Raw genomic sequence first — 15,436 nt, 5'->3', positions numbered from 1 at the left:
CCGCCGCCGCCGCCGCCGCCGCCGCCGCCGCCGCCGCCACTGCCGCCGCCACTGCCACTGCCACCGCCGCCGCCGCCTGAGATCTGTGTTAGTAGGTCAACATCGTGCTCTTTGCAACGTATCCTTCTGCCAGCTCGAGGGTGACTGGCATCCGCGGCGTCCCAATCACAGAGCACAGAACCCGCCCCGCCGCCAATGGCTCTTACTCGTCGGGGCGGAGGAGGCCTGCAGCTCAAGCTGCCTCGGTCCCTCCCTCTATTTCTTCTTCCCTCCCTTTTTTCCTACGACATCACTACCTAAGCCTTCCTGGCCTCCCTATTCCTGTTACATCCACTCCTCCCTCAGCTCGACCATTTGTGGTACTTGATTTGCTAAGTATATTGCTCTACCAGCGCAGGAGAGAGAGGAGAGGAGGAGGAGGGAGAGACGCCACATTTCTATGGAGCGGGTCGGCGAATTTGAGTTGGGAGAAATCCAATCCGCTTTATTCTCGTTATTCTTTTCTCACTCCCTCTCCTCCATCTTTTTTTTTTTTTGAAACTGTGAAAGACAGCTAGCTACCTGTTGCACCGGATTCCCGGCGCCAAATTGGAGAGCCAGCTTTGCTGAATGAACTACGGACGGTGGTAGCTCGTGAGTCCGGTGGAGAAGAAAATCCCGAAAGCTAGCTCCATGATTCCCAGCGGAGCCATCCCGCCCGCCTGGCGAGGAGAAAGTGGCATTGGTTAAAATAGGAGCACGTTCAGCCCCCAGGACCTCGGGGATACGCGTGGGGGGGGGGGGCGGAGCTTGGGGAGCCAGGAGGCTGTTTTTGAAACAGGAATGAATGGATTGTCCTGTTTGTTTGCTAGAGACCCTGCCAGCCATGAAACGGGAACGGGAAGGTGGAATAGAGTGTGTTTCGTAAAGGGAGATTTTGTGCAAAAGGTTGAAATGAGGATGGCGTGAGGGAGGGAAGAAGAGTGATTTAAAGGCTTAATTCTGAATAAGGTTTTATTATGGGGATCATTGATTAAAATAAACCAAAAACTCCTCAGAAATTAAATGGAATACTACTACTAGGAGGAAAAATAGAGAATGTAAATACGCACCATTTCCCTCCCAAACTAAGGGACACCAGTGATAATAATAATAATAATAAAAGTGATAATAATACAACAAAATGCAAAAACTACTTTTACTGATTTATATCTATCTACCCCGCCACCCCATGTGGTCATTCTTTACCGAATTATATATAATCTCTGGATAGCATGAAAAGCTGATGAAGATATATGCATTGATTCATTTTTGGGTGTGTTCTCTGCTGTTATTATGCCAGCTGGCATTTTCTACTGTGAGCTACAAAGAATATACAGTTTTCTTGACACTGCAGTTAAAGTCTTCCTTTAATGGTCTTCATAGATAAGGGAGTCACTGATTCTCCTGTTCACTCGATGCCTTCTTTCCCTCTCTAAGAATTATTTTAAGAGTTATTCACAAACTGTGATAGGGGAATATTTATGCAGTGATTTTTCAAGAAATGAAAACGAAAACAATTATGTACACCAATAGTCTTTTTTTAGACTATCATATTTTGCACTTTTTTGTTCATTATCCTCCATAGGTCATAGAATACAATAAGATTTTACTAATAATGAATTACTAAAAATCAATTAAAATCAATCAATTGGTAATAATCAATAACAATTTCTAACATATAAAAGAATATATAGCCCTATTCCTCTCTGTTTACATAGTCAAGCAAAAGCCATATTAAATTAGAAAAACAATCTCCAAAGGAAGCAAGAAATCTGATCAAAACTGACAGCAACTTACCCTATACTTAGGCTTTTTATGCCTCAGGCAAAAGAGAAACCAAATGACCTCCAACTTCCATTCCCCTTAGAGCCTACACAAAACAGGTGTTATATCCCATCTCTTGGCAACAAGTTCCCTAAATTTTTCTATAGAATTTTCCATCACTATAATCATGTCAGGATCATAGTATAAATGGTTGGCTGGTGGTTCTTTATCAGAGAAAACCAAAATGAAATCACTATGTTAGAAACAAGTTATAGTGTTCTACCACAGGTCAGGCACAAATAACAAGGAGCAGAATGGATTAGAAACCAGCAAAAAAATATATTGTGTACAAGAACTACACTTGAAACAAAAAGACACACACAGAGTTTAAAATAAAAAGAAAAGAAAATCATGAAACAATCTATTATATTTCAGTTGAAGCAAAAAAAGGGGTAGCAATCATGAACTCAGACAAAACAAAAACAAGAAAAAATTTTGTTATTCAGTTGCTTCAGTTATGTTTGGCCCTTTCTGGAACTATTTTCTTGGCAGAGATATTGGAGTGGTTTACTATTTTCTATTGAGAAAAAAAAACTGAGGCAAAAAGGATTAAGTGTCTTGCCCAAGGTCACACAGCTAGTTAGTTTCTGAGGCTAAATTTGAACTCAGGAATATGAGTCTTCTTGACTCCAGATTCAGCATTCTTGCTGGAGCTAATTTGCACAAAAGCAAAAATGGGCCTCATTAAGAGATAATCAGGGTAATTACATGTTGCTAAAAGGTACCACAGACAATATAAAAATTTTTTTATAAAAAATTTCATTGACTAAGACAGTTTTCAGTCTCAAATATATAGAGAACTGAATTAAATTTATAAAATTAAGAGCCATTTTCAAATTGATTAATGGTTGAATAAGTTGTGGTATATGAATGCAACGGAATATTTTTGTTCTATAAGAAATAATGAGCAGGCAAATTTCAAAAAAACCTGGAAACACTTAACATGAAACAAAGCTGAGTGAAGTGAGCAGATCCAGGAGAACATTGTACACAGTAACAGTAACATTGTGTGATGATCAACAAGACTTAACTTTCCTCAGCAATACAGTGATCAAAGACAATTCTAAAAGACTTGTGATAGAATATGCCATCTATAACCCGGAAAGAGTACTATTAAGTCTGAATGCACATCAAAGCATGCTATTTTTGCTTTAAAAATTTTTTTTCCCTCTCTTCTGGCTTTTCCCTTTTTTTTTACTTCTTTCACAGCATGACTAATATGGAAATATGTGTAACATGATTGTACATGTGTAACCTATATCAAGTTACTTGCTGTCTTAGGGAAGGGGGAGAGAAGAGTGGGAGGGAGAAAACTAGAAAAATGTTGAAAACTATATAGCTAAACTAAACTAAAAACTATTAACTAAAAAAATTAAATATCAAATGTTTTCTTAAAAAAAGAGAAATGACTCTCCTTTAGATTTTCCTTCTCTACCACAGCTCATGACCCTTCTGATGCTTTTGCTTCTATTGTGTCTATTTTTTTTCCTGCTTTTGGGAGGAGAGATTGGAGATGTCTACAAACCTTTGAGCTTGTAAAGTTCAGGATGTATACCATCAGAAGTCCAATAGCTGGAGGTCATGCTAGTATGTCAGAAGTGTGTGTGTGTGTGTGTGTGTGTGTGTGTGTGTGTGTGTGTGTTTAACAAAACAGAAAGGGGACTTGGACCAATAGCACTGCATTATACAAAGACAATCCCAATTCCTCAGGGATAATTTAGAACTTTGAAGGGGATCTACAATCCCTGATTTTTTTTTTTTTACTAAGAGTAAGAGTAAGTATCATTACATTAGTAATGTTAATGTTATTATTCCTTTATACGGTCTTCAAATTCTTCATTGCCTTTTAATTTCTGAATCTGAATCATAAGATTGGTCTAGATTAAGACTACCCCAGAATATTTAATATAGTTTTGAGAAGTTTTTAAGTCTATTTTTTTAAAGTAAATCATTATTTATTTTTAGCATTCTTTTCTTTTTAGATTTTGAATTCCAAACTCTCTTCCTCTGTCCCACCACTCCACTACCTTTAAAAAGGTAAGTCAAATGATATCAATTTGTGAAATAATGCAAAACATTTCCATATTAATCATATCACAGAAAATAAACTGAGAAAATTATACTGTAATTTAGACTCAGAGTTAATCAGTTATCTCTGAAAGTAGATAGTATTTTTTTCATCATGAGTCTTTTGGAAATATTGTGGATCATTGTATTGATCAGAGTTGGCAAATTTTTCACAGCTGATCCTCATTACAACATGTGCTACTACTGTTCACTCTGAGATCACATCTGATAGATCTTCTCATTTCACTTCACATCAGTTCATGTACATCTTACCATATTTTTCTGAAACTACACCCTCATCATTTCTTATAACACATTGGTACTCCAATTGAACCATAGAATGAAACCTGTTCAATCATTCCCCAATTGATTCTGCAATTTCTACTTCTTGACACAAGAAGAGCTGCTAATAATCTTTTTTTTGGTACATATAGATCCTGTTTCTTTTTCTTTGATTTTTTGGGGGCAATATAGACTTAGTAATGATTTGGTTGGACAAAATGATATGCTTAGTTTTATAGCCTTTGGGGCATAGTTCCAGATTTTTCTCCAAACAATGGTTGGGCCAGTTAAGTACTCCATCAAATAATATATTTATTTTCCTTTCTTTACTTCAACATTTACAACTTAAACTAATAGTGAAAATTGACTTTTCCCTAATAGTGAAATCACTAAATTGTGACTTAGAACATTTTTTCATATGCCTAGAGATGGCTTTGATTTCTTCTAAAAATTTCAACAAAGTGTTTATAATTACAATAAAGAATTTTGAAAATCAAAGGCAAAAAGACTAAGACAATACATAAAACTAAATTCTAATTTTTCAAAAAAAAATCTGATTTCCCTACCTTCTATTTTCCAATTCAATTAATGCCATTACAAGAAAGATAATAGAAAATTCAAGTTTTGTTGCATTAAAAAAATTTAATTTGGGGTGAAATCTCTCTGATAGTGTTGGAAGGATAACTTGCCTTTTGGATTACTATATATTAAATATGTCCCTGTGTCTTTCAAAAAGCAAAACCTGAGACAGTCAAGACCAAGTTAAGGAGCAGCTTTGTGATTATATATATATGTATGTATCTCATCCCCTGGGTGAAAGGGGATGAGATTTCTTTGTTCTCCATATTCCACCGTCAGTCATGATATATAGATAGATAGATAGATATATGTAGATATAGATAGAGATATAGATAGAGAGAGATAGAGACAGAGACAGAGATATAGATATAGATATAGATATAGATATATGTATATATGGTTTTTTTTTCACAAGGCTATGGGGTTAAAGTGGCTTGCCCAAGAAGGCCACACAGCTAGGTAATTATTAAGTGTCTGAGGCTGGATTTGAACTCAGGTACTCCTCACTCCAGGGCTGGTGCTCTATCCACTGCGTCACCTAGCCACCTTGAGTCATGATATCTTAAAGTAGAGTTTTGCAAAATACAAGACACTAAATCCATCAGGGAGTGAGGAGTCACAGAAAGAAGGAACAGAAAATATAGTCAAGAAGTATTGCCCCTGTCAGTAGAGTGGTTAGTCATGGGTTCAATGGTAATTAGCTCTTTCAGTTGGAGTTGAGTGACCTGGAGAAACAGGATCTTGGATCAATTTTTGCATTCTAAACTTCAGGATGGGGGATGGGTGGGGGAAGATTGAGGAACAGAATGAGGAAATCATGAAAAAATAAAAGATATCAGAATCTTGCATTATTAAGAGGTGAGTGTTTCCTTGGCTTCATTATCAGGCATTATACGTTTCTACCCACTTTTTCCACTGCTGTGTTTTGAATTTGTGAGAGATTGCAAATCAAATCTATGGGGTGGGAGGAGGATTATGTTCTGACTGTTCTGACTACCATTTTAGTAAATGCCTATCAGTTACTTGTGTTTTCCCACTGACAATTAAAGGTAAACTCAGCAGTGAAGTCTCATAAGTTACAGTTTTAAGACTTTGGACTCACAGAGTACTATGGAATCTGTGAAAATAGTACTCAATTGGGGAGAAAGTCCAGAGGGAGTGCTACACTCCTATGACACACATATGGTATTAATGCACAAACTAGGAAGAGATGAAATGGAGTTTAAAAATATAGAGAGAGACTAGGTGTACCATGTCTCTTGTTTAGTAGTGTGGTGCAGTTTACTAACTGTTCAAAGTCCTGTTTTCAAATGAATAAAATAAAATACATAGAATTACAATGTCAATTATATTGAAACAGGTATAAAAATACTTTTTAAAAAGGTTACCAACAACTCTACCTCTCCCCACTGCATTGAAGACCAAGATCAGAAATGAATACTGGCAAAAACATTAAATCAAATTATTAGAAAAGAGCCTTAAAGCAATATATTCAAAGAATTATTCCAATAATTGTGAATTAATTTAAACTTATAATGGAAATACTGGGAAGACAATTCTAGGAAAGAGGTAAGCATGGCAAATAGATAGCAAAATGATAAATTGCAAAATTATATTAATAGATGAAGAAAAATCTTTGGTAAAATACAGTATTCAGACATTTTAAAATACTAAAATACACAGGAATAAAGTAAAACTTTCATATAATACTAAAATACACAGGAGTAAAATGAACTTTCATATAATCAAAAATATCTATCTAAACTTGAGAGTGAAGATTATATATAATGGAGAAGTTGTTAATATAATACTGGGGCAAAATAATAAAGCCCATATTGCTTTCATTATTTATTTATTTGTTTGTTTGTTTGTTTATTTATTATTATTTGACAAAATACTACAAATGTTAGCCGTGGATGATAACAGAAATTATAGGCAAAGAAGAGATAAAATTATCTATCTTTGCAGATGAAATGATCACTTACCTAGAGAATCATTGAATAAATTGTGATAAATTGTAATAAAATAAACAACTTTTTTTTTTAGGTTTTTGCCAGGCAAATGGGGTTAAGTGGCTTGCCCAAGGCCACACAGCTAGGTAAATTATTAAGTGTATGAGACTGGATTTGAACCCAGGTACACCTGACTCCAGGGCTGGTGCTTTATCCACTGCGCCACCTAGCTGCCCCTAAACAACTTTTTTTATAGTGTTTTTGAAATGTTAAATTTATTTTTCATTCTGAACTTAAATACTCTATTCAAAAATATACATTTCTATCTACGTAGGTGGAGACAAAAAGAGGATTATTTATAAAAAATATGAATTGACATGTCCTACTACTTGCCTTTTTAGAAAAATATAATAAAATGCTCATATTTTCAAGACTAACTTGTTTTTTTCTGTATTCTGTTCTCTTCTGTGTAACTATTATTTTTATTTTTTCTCTTTTTTTGTTGAGACAGTGTTAAGTGATTTGTTTATTTAAAATGTTCTCCTGTTTTTATTTACTACCTGGAGTTCTCTGAACTCTACCTCTTTCATAATTTCTTGTAAAACAATAATATTCCATTATATCAAAATTTTTAGTCATTCTCAATTAATGGGCACCTTTTTCTCCATGTTTATTCCTTATTCTTCTTATTATCCACTCCCTCTTTTATAATAGTCTATTCCTTTTACCCTTCTTTCTCTTTTAATTCTTACAATCTTTTGTTTTTCTTATTTGATCCCTTAATACTCTTTGAAGACATTAAGATTTGGAAAAAAACCGTTTTCTACTCCTATTAGAATGTTTGTACTTCATCATCATATAGTTCCTTCCACTTGCTCAAATAAATGTATCTTTATAGGTTTCTCTTGACTTTTATAATTGTATTTCAAAGTTCATTTTGGTATTTACATCATTAAAAGTCTACATCAATCCTTGTAGAATTATATTTATTTTTTGAAAGAAAGATTTTATTTTGAGGTTTACAATTTTTCCCCTATTCTTGCTTCCCTTCCCTCTGCCCCCATATAAGGCAATCTGTTAGTCTTTACATTGTTTCCATGGTATACATTGATCTAAGTTGAATATGATGAAAGAGAAATCATATCTTTGAGGAAGAAAAATAAAGTATAAGAGATAGCAAAATTACATAATAAGATAATGGGCTTTTTTTCTAAATTGAAGGTAATAGTCTTTGGTCCTTATTCAAACTCCACAATTCTTTCTCTGGATACAGATGCTATTCTCCATCACAGATAGCCCAAAATTGTTCCTGATTGTGGCACTGATGGAATGAGCAGGCCCATCAAGGTTGATTATCACCCTCATGTTGCTGTTAGGGTGTACAATGTTTTTCTGATTCTGCTCATCTCACTTAGCATCAGTTTGGATTATATTTAGTTTTGTAGGGTAAGCTGTTTTTCATTTTAAGATTAATAATTTATTCCAAATTCTCCTCTCATTTATTGTAAAACCTTCCAAATCTTGAGTCATCTGATTGTAGTTCTTTGGCAGTTGCACTTCTTTCTAAATAAATTTATTCTTTAATATGGGAATTGGAGTTGTTGGCTAAGATATTCTTTGGACTTTTCCTTTTAGGGTTCTTTTTAGGAAGTAAGCAATATATTCTTTCTCTGTTTACTTTAGTATGTGATTGTAAAGGATCTAGACAATTTTCATAACTGATTTCTTGAATTATAATCTCCAAGTCTTTTAAAATCATAGTTTTAATTTTCCAATGATTTTTAAATTATCTCTCCTTTTTCTATTTTTCTATTTTTTAATCTGTTGATTTTGCTTTAATATTTCTTGTTGTCTCAATGAGCCACTAATTTCAATTTGGTCTTCTAATTTTCAAAGATTCTTCTATTTAAGTACAGTTTAATTCTTTTTTTTTCTAAGCCATTCTTTCAATAAATTCCAAATACTTTTTTTTAGAATTTTTTTCAAGGCAATTGGGGTTAAGTGGCTTGCCCAAGGCCACATGGCTAGGTAATTATTAAGTGTCTGAGGTCGGATTTGAACCCAGCCGGTGCTCTATCCACTGCACCACCTAGCCACCCCTAAATACATTTCATTTATTGTTTCTTGCTGTATTTCTTTTTAAATTCACATAGTACTCTTTAAAAATCATTTTTCCCCCTTTGAGTCTCTTCTTGTGCTTATTTTCTCTTATGTCAGATTTCAAGGTATCATTAGATCTATGATAAATTTATATACTTGTTGGGAACCTTAGGCCATTTTTAGTTCTTGACCTAGACATTTACGCCAGATCTAGGTTCCAGATCTGTTGCATATTTTTTGGTTAAAGTGGTCAACTCTGCTTGAGCTCACACTGGTTCAACTGTACTCCATCACTAATCTCTATTTTCCAAATTTAAGCATCTATAGATTTTTGAGTTTCAAAGCACTGGATTTTATGGCTGTCAGTGGCTACTATGGATTTTGAAATAGAGCTACAATATAGGAACAGGTATGCTTGTGTTCTTTGGGTACTCATCAGGAAAAAAAGTACAAAAGCTGCGGGGAGTAATTCTTCAATTACACTTTTTTGTAAGTTACAAAGGGTGAAGGGGCAAACAGACAGAAAATAAATTGTACAAAGAGGGGAGGTACAGAGGAAGATGACATTGAGCTGGGGTGGAGTGGTGGATGAAGGCAGGAATCATAAAGAAGAAAATGAGGAGAAGGAGAGTGACCTGTGTAACTGCAGAACCGAGTTGGGGGCACTTGAGTGACATGGACCTTTAGGAGATGGAAGAATGCGGGGAATAGGGCAGAATTTGGAGTCTCATTACTATAAGTTTTGGTAGGGGATAGACTAACTCTTATCCATACAATCTTGGAGTCAGTTTATTAACATATCTGCATCATCTCAAAATTATTAGTGCTATTTTAGGGTTAATGTAATTATATATCCACATCATCTCAAAGTCATCAGTAACATTTGGTTTTCTACTGATCTTACTGTGGACATCTTTGGAGCTTATCTGAAATTTAGAGATCGTAGGATCAAGTATTCCTGACAGCAAGCTAAACGGCTTCACTTATTTTAGCATGAAGTCTCAGGATGTGATTTTTAGTTGATATATAATACAGTTTGATAATTATGCTCCTTTAATCTATGGGACAGTTTGTAAGTGACATCTAGGTTCCACTTTGCAATATTTTCCTGCCATTGTTACTAGCTATTTGTAAACTTACCTACTCTACTAAGTAGAAGGAGAGTGGTGGTCAGGGTACCAGAACAAAATATAATTTTATTGTGAGCCTGAGTCTTACTATGCAATACTGGTTACTGCCTTCAGTAAAGCTGAATTCTTTGCAGAATCTTGTCACATATGCTTACAGGCTACACATGTCTCTGACCTCTGGTTACAGAGCAAAACCATTGGCTTGAATTGATCGTATTGTACTGTAATTGCTGATCAACCCCTTTTCTATTGCCTGAAGTCTTTTGACTGACTTTTAGTACAATTCTGGAATAGAAGAAGTCACTATAGTTCCTCAGTGGTTGCCTTATTCTTTGTTTAATATGGTAAAAATTTCAGGATTCTGAAATAGGTATATGGGAATTGAGTAGTCTACTTCCATTCAAAAAACTAAGTTGAAAGGAAGAATCTTTCTATATAATGTTAACAAAAAGCCAAGAGAAAGAACTAGGAAAAGAAATTTCAAGTAACAACAAAACATATTAGCTAGCTGGGGGCTACCTAGCCAAATTATATAAATGTAATTACAAAAAAAATTTTAATGGAAATAATAGTTTGTATCAATCTATGTTTAGCATGGTTATAAATGTAGAACTTATATTAAATTGCTTTCTGTCAGGGGGAGGGTGAGGGAAGGGAAGGAGGGAGAAAAATTATAAATCTTACAAAACCTTGCCAAAAAAATAATTGGTTAAAAACTATCATTGTATGAAGTTGGAAAAGCAGAGAAAATATTTTTAAAAATAAGAGACTGAAAGAACTGGAGTTTGGTGTTCATCCCTGGGTCACATTTAGTAAAAGTTACAATACTACTCAAATTATTCTACAGAGTTTATACAATATCAAATACATTGTTAAAGATATTGCTTTGTAGAATTAGAAAAAATTAACAATTCTTCTAAATGAATAAAGGGTCAGGAATATCCAAGGACATAATAAAAATGTTTAGTTTGTATCACATTAATTTTTCAAAATTAGATAGTCTTAGATAACAGAAACATAATCTAGGGCAATAAAGTAGATAAGTAGGAAGTAAAAACAAATGTAAACAGTGTTGATTGTTCAATAACTCATACCACAAATTATGGGGAAATGATACTTTTTCTTTGACAAAAAACTTCTGGGATCTTGAGAATAGATACACCATTCATACTGCATATGGAAGTTGATTATTACTTGGACTAACTTAGAAACTTGACACGGACCATGCCACTGTATTTATACGTTCTTGAGATAAGCCCCAATGCTTAATCATTGCTTCTCCCAACCCATCCTTCTGCAAATAATGTTTGATCTGAAATCTTCTGTATAATCTAGGCTGCATTTGCTCTCAGCTCATACTTCCTTGATAACTACATGCACAAAACAAAGCAGGTCAAATTTTTAATAGAATAATTAACATTTAAACTACAAATAATAGGAATGTAGCTTTTCACTAACCTCATCTAAGAAGGAAATTAAAAGGCATACAGTAGACGAGGAAGCAAAAAGAGGAATTAGTTTTTCTTATTGATATTGGTGGAGTTGGGGAGAAGGTTCCTTGACAAGAGTGTGGTCCTCTGAATCAGTTGCCAGTCATCTTTGACATAACCTAAAGTTTTGCTACAAATCAGGAGTAAATGTGTTACGTCAAAAAGGAATGTATAGGGTCAATATAATGGGAGATGCTCTAGTTCAATAAATCAGGGGTTTGTTGGTCAACTCTTTTATACTTAACAGGCACCAAAATAACTTAGCTATTCAAAGTTGTTCCTTTTTTCCACTTATTTGGGTTGTTTTTATTTATTTTTCTAACCACATGCAATGATAGCTTTCAACAATCTTTTTTTTGCAAGGTTTTGAGTTTTATATTTTTCTCCCTCCTTCCTTTCCTGACCCCAGCTCCCTGACAGCAAGGACTTCAATATAAATTATGCATGTATAACATAAATCCATATTAATCATGCTGTGAGAGAAGAATCAAATCCAAATAAAAAAAAATTAGAAAAAAGACATAATACAGAAGACAACTTTTAAAAATTGAAGATAGTATAACTTTGGTCTTCATTTTAACTCCACAGTTCCTTCTCTGGATATGGATGGTATTTTCTACAATTCTTTAGAATTGTCTTTTATTATTTTACTGTTGGAATGTGCAGTCATAGTTGATCATCACCCAGTGTTGCTATTAGTGTATATAATGTTCTTTGGGTTTTGCTCACTTCATTCCACATCTATTCATGCAAGTCTTTCCAGACTATTCAAAGTCCTTCCCTCGTGATTTTTTTATAGAACAATAGTGTTCAATTACATTCACATACCACAATTTGTTCACCCTTTCTCCAATTAATGGACATCTCCTCAATTTACAATTCTTTGCCACTATGAAAAGAGCTGCTATAAATATTTTTGTATATGTAGATTTTTTGTGATCTCTTTGGGATAGAGGCCTAGTAATAATATTACTGGATCAAAAGGTATTCACAGTATTATTGTTCTTTGAGCATAATTCCAAATTATTTTTTCAGAAAGCTTGCATCAGTTTACAACTCCTCCAACAATTCATTAATGTTACAGTTTTCTCATATCTCCTCCAACATCAAACATTTCCCTTTTTAGTCATATAGGCCAATCTGATAGGACTAAGGTGGTACCTCAGAGTTGTTTTAGTTTGCATTTCTCTACTCAATAATGATTTAGAGTATTTTTTCATATGACTAAATAGTTTTTATTTCTTCATATGAGAATTGTCTTTTCATATCTTTTGACCATTTATCAATTGGGGAATGACTTGTATTCTTATAAATTTGATTCTACATGTTTTAGAAATGAATTCTTTTTCAGAAACACTAGTTGTAAAGATTGTTTCCCAACTTACTGCCTTCCTTTTTATCTTTTTTTTGCATTGGGTTTTATTTGTGCAAAAACTTTAAAATTGAATATAATTAAATTATCCATTTTGCATTTTATAATGTTCTCTATCTCTTTTAATGTATCTCTATCTCTATCATAAAATGCTCCCCTTTCCATAGATCTGACAGGTAAACTATTCCTTATTCTTCTAATGACTTGTGATATCACCTTTTATGTCTAAATCCTATATCCATTTTGACTTTATCTTGGTATAAGGTGAGAGAAGTTGGTCTATGCCTAGTTTTTGCCATACTATCTTCCAGTTTTTCCAGCAGTTTTTAATCAAAAAGTGAGTTCTTCTCCCAGAAGCTTTAATTTTGGGGTTTATTAAACAGCAGATCACTATAGTAATTTGCTACTATTTCATTGGCATCTAATCTATTTCAGTGATCTTCCATTTTACTTCCTAACCAGTACCAAACAGTTTTGATGACTGATACTTTATAATACAATTTTAGTTTGCTGTTGCTGGGTCACCTTCCTTTGCACTTTTTTTTTCATTAATTTCCTTGACATTCTTGACCTCCATGTGAAATTAGTTACTATTTTTTTCTAGTTCAAGAAAAGAATTTTTGGGGAATTTGATTGGTATGTCACTGAATATGTAATTTAATTTAGATTGAATTGTCATTTTTATTGTATTAGTTTCATCTATCAATAAGCAATTGACATTTGCCCAGCTATTTAGATCTGATTTCATTTGTGTGAAAAGTGTTTTATGGTTGTTTCATGTAGTTTCTGAGCCTCCTTTGGAAGGTAGACTTCCAAGTAGTTTATGATGTTTACAACTATTTTAGAAGGACTTTCTCCTTCTATTTCTTGCTGCTGGGTCTTGTTAGTAATATTTAGAAATGCTGATGATTTATGTGGGTTTATTTTATATCCTGCAACTTTGATAAAGTTTTTTAGATGATTTTTTTCCTAGGGTTGTTTAAGTATACCATCATATCATCTGCAAATAGTGAGAGTTTTGTTTCTTCATTACCCATTCTAATTCTTTCAACTTCTTTTCCTTCTCATTGCTAAACATAATATTTCTAATTCAAGATTGAATAATAGTGGCATTCTTATTTCACCCTTGATCTTATTGGGAATTTCTCTAACTTATCAATATTACTTTTAGATAGATGCTGCTTATCACTTTAAGGAATACTACATTTATTCCTATGCTTTTTAGTGTTTTTAATAGGAACTGAAAGCTTTTTTGGCATCTATTAACATAATTGTATAATCTGTTACTTTTGTTATTGAAATGGTCAATTATGCTGATAGCTTTCCTTATATTGAAATAACTCTGTATTCTAATAAAAATCTTCCTCAATCATAGTGTATTATCCTAGTGATATCTTGCTGTACTTGCTTTGCTAACATTTTATTTAAAATTTTTGCATCCATATTTATTAGGAAATTGGTGTATAATTTTCTTTCTCTGTTTTGATTCTTCCTGGTTTAGGTAACAGCACCATATTGGTGTCATAGAAAGAATTTGGGGAGCAGCTAGGTGGCACAATGGATAAAGCACCAGCCCTAGAGTCAGGAGGACCTGAGTTCAAATGCAGCCTCAGATAGTTAATAATTGCCTAGCGGTGTGACCTTGGGCAAGTCACTCTTAACCCATTGCCTTAAATAAATAAAATTAAAAAAAGGATTTGGCAGAATTCCTTCACCTATTTTTTCACATAGTTTATATTGAATTAGAACTAATTGTTCCTTGAATGTTTGATAGAATTTACTTGTGAATCCATCTGGGTCTGGAGATTTTTTTCTTTGGGAGTTCATTGATGGTCTGTTCAATTTATTTTTCTGAGCTGGGGTTATTTAAATATTTAATTTCCTCTTTTTTCAACATGGGCAATTTATATTTTTGTAAATATTCATCCATTTCACTTATATTGCCAAATTTATTGGCATACAGTTGGGCAAAATTGCTCTAAATTTTTACCTTAATTTCTTCCTCATTGTTGGTGAATTCACCTTTTTAAGTTTGGATACTGGTAGCTTGGTTTTCTTCTTTCTTTTTTTAAACAAATTAACCAGAGGTTTATCAATTTTATTGATTTTTTTCATAAAACTAATGCTGTTTTATTTATTAGTTCAATATTTTTCTTAATTTCAATTTTCTTAATTTCTCCTTTAATTTTCAGGATTTCTAATTTGATATTTCATTGGGGATTTTTAATTTGTTCTTTCTTTGGCTTCTTTAGTAGCATAACCATTTCATTCCTCTCCTCTTTATTTTATTCCTTTAAACATTTAGAGATATAATATTTCTCCTGATATATACTTTGGTTGTATCCCACAAGCTTTGATATATTTTTTTCTTGTTGTCATTGTTTTGGATGACATTATTAATTATAACCATGATTTTTTAAAATTCACTCACTCTTTAAAATTGATTATTTAGTTTCCAATTAATTTTAGGTCTATTTCAGCAAGTCTCTTTATTGCATGTGATTTTTATTGCATCACAATCTAAAAAGGGATACATTTAATATTTCTTCTTATATCCATTTGATTATGAGGTTTTTAATGCCCTAACATATTGTCAGTTTTTGTGAAGGTGCTATGTAC

The 15,436-nt window shown here is 33.4% G+C and overlaps 1 long non-coding RNA gene across 2 annotated transcripts in view; it reads left to right on the top strand.

Moving 5' to 3' along the window:
- LOC141502074 (uncharacterized) overlaps positions 1-15,436 on the top strand; it is a 57,822-nt gene that overhangs the window by 1,099 nt on the left and 41,287 nt on the right. For both annotated transcript variants that reach the window (XR_012472374.1, XR_012472373.1), the window contains exon 2: positions 3,828-3,882. This is a non-coding gene — a long non-coding RNA (uncharacterized LOC141502074). The remainder of the gene's footprint in view (positions 1-3,827; positions 3,883-15,436) is intronic.

This window comes from Macrotis lagotis, chromosome X (genome assembly GCF_037893015.1).
Source record: "Macrotis lagotis isolate mMagLag1 chromosome X, bilby.v1.9.chrom.fasta, whole genome shotgun sequence".
NCBI lineage: Eukaryota > Metazoa > Chordata > Mammalia > Peramelemorphia > Peramelidae > Macrotis > Macrotis lagotis.
This window is presented reverse-complemented; position numbering and strand designations above follow the sequence as displayed.